Source organism: Tachypleus tridentatus, chromosome 12, assembly GCF_004210375.1.
Source record: "Tachypleus tridentatus isolate NWPU-2018 chromosome 12, ASM421037v1, whole genome shotgun sequence".
Lineage (NCBI taxonomy): Eukaryota > Metazoa > Arthropoda > Merostomata > Xiphosura > Limulidae > Tachypleus > Tachypleus tridentatus.
The window spans coordinates 44,272,548-44,278,547 of record NC_134836.1 but is presented as its reverse complement, the minus strand read 5'-3'; positions in this window follow the sequence as shown (position 1 = coordinate 44,278,547).

Below are 6,000 nucleotides of genomic sequence, written 5' to 3'. Positions count from 1 at the left end.
AAACGAGCTTTCCGAAAGTAAAAAAAAAGAGTAGCATGTTTAAGAGTCGGTGTTGCTGGTTCTTTTGTAAAGAAAGTAACTTTGTGCTCTAAGTTATATGGATTATTATTTCTTTACTACAGTTACACTGAAAGTATGACCAGAGATATTTCATCCGAGTTGCTACAGCAAAGTGTATTTTTTATTTTATTTAAAAACAATAATCTCGTGACATTTAAACAGATAAATCAAATGAATTACAAATGAAATCAGTAATCACTTACAAGTACATAAATTAAACAAATACAAGACAAAATATGAAACATACATATTCACACGTTAAAACGTGTGAGTGTCGATGATAGTCTTTTACCTAGGAAATGGTAATAAACGAAACATTACGACAATATTCTCTTCATCTGTGTATGTAAAGTGCAAATATCTATGTGTTTGTCTGTTTATCGGTTATCTAACTATTCTTAGGTCACTGGGCCAATTTCTAACGAACTTTGTAAGATGATAGTTTAGATCAAGGGTCATGTTAATGGGGACTCAAATCCCCATCACTAATATTCCTTTAATGAAAATTTAGCATTTTTGATGTTGTTTTAACTTTAACTTTTCTTTTTAAAATTGAGCCACGTCCTTACACCAGAAACAAAAAACTTAAAGCTTTAATAATACAAAATACACACAGTGTAGGAAGGGGCTACATAAACATCTTGTATATCTCAGAGAGTGCGTTACAGTTATTTATGGAGGGATGAGATGAAAAAATTGCTACAAGTATCAGAATGCTCCATAAACTCAGCTGAAACTTTTACTCCAACACTTACAACAACCGTGATATGAAGAGCCGTTCCTTGAGTTATACCAATTTCTTACTCTGACCAGTGAACTTTGAGCTATGTCCCGTGACATTTTTGCAGCCAATTACCATACATTAATTAATATTGTGAAACACGGTGGAAGGGTATTAAAAGATATGTGTTGAAAGGAGGTAGGAGAAAGTACTTTTACCGCTAATATTTTAGCTGATACCTCTTCCTACAAAGTCAAATGAATATCGCACAGTGTATAACATGTTTTTATATATGTATATATATATATGTACTAATATATACATATATTAGTGAAACTAAATAGCTTATATCTAAATGAAGTTAAATGAATAAACAAAATCATGAAGAAGGACTGCGTTAAAAACAGCAAATCCCAACCTCGATTTATTATATTATAACCATAAACCATTTAAGCCATAAACTAAAATACATTAACATGAAATTTTTAAATAAAGAATTTAAAATACACACCACTTTTTTTAAAAACAGGTGATTTTAGGGTACAAGCTACAATGTGAGATTATAAAATATATCCTAGGGTTTTGGAGGCCACTGGGAAATACGACCAACACTGTGATGGGGATACATCGTCTATCCTCTTTTTAAAAAATATTGTGAAGCGAATTTAAAAAAAAACTTAAAAAATTTCATGTCAATGTGTCTTGGCTTATGGCTTAAATATTTTATGCTCATAATATATATATTTATATATAGAAAGAGGGATAAAATATTAATATTAATAAATCAAGAGTTAAGTAAAATAAAAGAAAGTAAAAAGGCAACACACATATATATATATTGAGTTCTTGAAACGTGTACAAAAGTTTTGATGATGCGAGATAGAACACTGTAATAGTGTATTATGCTCTAAATAATTTGTATCAAAGTTAGTATTTTTTGTTATTTATCATAGCATTCGCCCCCACATTTTTTAAAGTTCATAACCGAGACAAAGGACAGACACCTCAGCTTGTTACTCATAAATGTAATGCAATTTCTTTAATTCGTTTGAACTATTTCGATTTGTAACAAAAGTCAGTAAGTATTTAAACGCTAATTCCAAAACCTTATGAGCAGTATTTCTGCAATCTCTTTGACTATTCTTGTCTCATCAAAATATAGAATGTGACTATTACCTACGGCCCATAGAAGAGGAGACTATTTTAGTGGAAAAGAGTCATGAACCATGAACACTAATATTTATGAAAACCAACTGGGCCACACCTGAACTACATCACAGAGCAATATTATATGTAAATTACATGTCAAAATGTATAAATATATGGCCTGACATGGCCAGGTGGTCAGAGTGCTCGACTTATAATCTAAGGGTCGCGAATTTCAACTCCCGTCACACGAAACATGCTTGCCCTTTCAGCCGTGGGGACATTATAAATTGATGGTCAATTCCACTATTCGATAGTAAAAGAGTTGCCCAAGAGTTGATAGTGGGTGGTGATAACTAGCTGTCTTCCCTCTTGCTTAGATTGTTAAATTAGGGACGGCCAGCACAGATAACCCTCGTGTAGCTTTGAGCAAAATTCAAAACAAACCAATCAGTAATCATATTCTTCTCTAATGAAACTCTTTGGAAAATATACTTTCTGGAATGTTAACAGTATACAAGTTTTTAAAAATAAGTTTCAATTAAGTAAAACAAACATTATGTAGTTTCATAAAGTAACACATTCAGACATCTAGCCTTTTCAACTAACATGAACATATATAAATTTTCAAATAGCCATTGTATAGCTTTGCACAATATTCAGCAAACAAAAGAGATTCACCGTGATAAACAGAGCGTGGATATTCCTATTATGTGTTTTTTGCACTGAAACAAACACATATAACCACTAGACCATGTCATTCCCTCCAAACGTATTAAATAAATTTAATTATGTGATATTAATATCACATAAAACTGTTACTAAACATAAATTTGTGAAACTACTTCATCTGTAGAATGAAAAAGATAGAATTGTTTGTATTTTATTTCTCTGAAATACAGATAATTATAAGTTTTGTTAACTTTTCTTGTAATATTGCTAAATTTAGAGTAATGGGAATCGTTTTTGCATAAATGCTCTTATGCGCAGAGAAAATGTCCTAATGCTTCTTAGTTTTGGGTTATAGATAACACAGCACAGATAGTTGATTTCGTGTCTAATATGTTTCTTTGTTTTGTTATCAAAGAAAGAAACATTCACTCAAAGTAACCCTTTAAACGTGTTTTACGTTTGTGTTGAATTTCGTAGAAAACCACATAAGGGCTATCTGCGTTAGCAGTCCCACATTTAGTAGTTTAAGACTAGAGGGAAGGTAGTTAGTCATTACCACCTCCCTTAGCTCTTGGGCTACTCTGTTACCAAAGAATAGTGGGATTGACCTCACATATAACCCCTCACAGCGGAGTTACAGGGATAGCATTATTTTGTGTAACGGGGATTCGAATCCACGACTCTGAGATTAAGAATTGAGCTCTCTAACCACTTGGCTATGTGGGACCTCCTGTTCTACGTAACCGCATTCGAATGTTTCCCAGTTTGTTAAGAGATGGAAAGAAATAGGTCAGGAAATTACTACGACATTAAAAATGTGTTTTTACACTCAACGATTGAAGAGAGAAGAACTAATAATTTTTTGATATATTTTTATTTATGGACTTCATTTCCTCTTCAGTGTTTCATCAGATAACATGCACGTATCAATAAGCTCTCGTGTTGTGTTTTCTCTAATCCTGTCCTAAGTATAATCGACGACATCATTTATTTTGCAGTAACGACTTTTCGTAAGCATCAGTGATAGCTAGTAATAGAGTCTACAGCGCTGCCGTTGTTGTTTCATCGTACTTTTGTATTTCCAAGCTTTTTTGTTTTCTTTCATTTTTATCTGTGATACTCTGAGGTTTGCTTGACTGGTTACATAAAATTATCTTTATCTTAGTTCTGGTGCAGACATATGAAAGAAAACTTGCAAAAACGATCTACGCTTTTGATAAAAGTGTGTTATGTTGATAATTTTGTGTGCGGTATTTTTCGTAAGAAAAACATTATAAATAAGGTTAAAAACTTATATATTTAGTTTCATTTTTTAATGGCGTGAAAGTTTCTTCTCAACTTAAAATTGTTAAAACCTTTTCTAGCGATACAAGAGCTAAAGCAATATTTTTTTGACTTTTCATTCGTATTATAGCTTTTGTTACATTCGCTATAAAGTCTCAATGAAAGTACTCTTATATGTATCGCTAACTTAAAGGACATGGACAAATATTTTAGTTATAATTCTTATTATAAGTAATTTGTGATTAAAGGTGCCTAGAATCTTAAAAGGATTTTCATAAACTGAGCGTGAAAAATTATCTAATTTTAAGGTAAATTTAATATACATAATTGCCTATCATCAGCAAACGGAAATCAAACTCATGTATTGATCTTTGTACTTGTTACGTAGAAAATGAGACGTGTCAAGGTTACGATTATTATACAACGAAACAATAAATCATTGACATTTCTGTGCTCAATATATGTAAATAGTTGGGTGAAATTTTGCATGTTTAGAAATTAACAATATTCCTTTGATCAAATGACAGCCTAAACTAATTTTATTGGGTTATAAAGCTTGGGTTTTATGTGGTGTCAAAGACTTCTTTACAATTTAAGTTGTATTGTAGACGTAGGTTATGTATTGCATATCTAACTTATAAATTGAGCTATTGGGTGAAACACAAATTTTATATAAGATTTGTGAATACACTGAATAAATGATAGCTTTAAAAATGTTGTCTTAATTTGTTATATCAACAGCATGCGAAACATTGCACTTTATAGAATATGTTTATGGTACATGTTTGTTAATTATGAAATATGTATTCTAATGTAGGAATACGACTACGAATCTATTCTGATGTATAAATACCTGTTGCTCTAATAAATATAAGATGACGTTAAAGCCGTGTAACGTCTGGTATACAACAAATTGACGACGAGAATGAGATAGTAGACCCATTCCCTACCATTACTACTTTCGTCAAAATTGACTAGTTTTTTATGGCAAAAGGAATTTCTGAATCGCATGAAGAACATTTATAACAATTCTTCAAGGTCAATGACACTGCTAAAGCCAAACCTGTGTCAGTATGTTCGAGTGTTATTGTTGCCCAAATGTATGCACTATTGATAAACTCATTGTCGTTTGCAATACCATCAACTAAATTATCAGCCGACCTCACGACTACATTGAATTTCATCTCACTCTTAAACCACTCGTTTAAATAATAATACTTAATATTAATACAAAGTGAAGAAAGAAATATTTAAAATAAGAAAAACTAAAATTGTTAATAAAGATAAGATTAACTTGACGCAAGCAGTCAGAGCTAGAAAAACCAATGACTGACATCACAAAGTCAATGCCCATAATAGGACTTAGGATCCTTCAGGGCAGCGGGGGATCTGTAGATTCTGTGCAAAGAATTAAATGAGGGTGGAGAGGACTCCGAGAAAACCAATTTTTACTAACTGGCGCCAGGTAGTGTCCTGTGAAACCTGAAGTGAAGAGGAGGTAAAGGTTTAATAACTGCACTTGCTATTTTTTGAAGCTTATCATAGTGTTTAAGGCGGTATAGAGAAGTGTGTTCTTAATTGTCAGAGGACGTAGGTTGATTTTTTAAAAGCATTATTTTTAAAGATTTAAGTTTCACGAGATTGATCAACTCTATTGAGAGGATATATTGGTATTTAGCACTGAAGTGAGATTATCAAAAATTGTGAGATATTTTTAAACGAAACGTGACGAAATGGAGGTGTGTTTGGTGCTTCATCACCAACTATTGAAAGAAAATTGTTGTTTGAAATGGATTTGACTTACTAACATGCTTTGAAAATAGCTTTTGTAGTATAAATGACTGGGATAAACCCACGAACGTTATATCAGTAAGGCGCTACGGTTGATTTGCATAGTGTGTAGCAACAGAAGTGTCAATACTCCAAGAAGAATCCATAGAAGTCACAAAACATTGGCTCAGAAGAGACAAAACCAGTGTACGTTTCAATGATACAATGGTGGAATTCAACGCAACGCCAAAGTCGTGTTTACACCGGGCACAACGAGGACACGATCCTTTGAAACTTATTACAAAAAAGTATGTATTATTCTTGTGAAATGACCGGTAATGTACAAG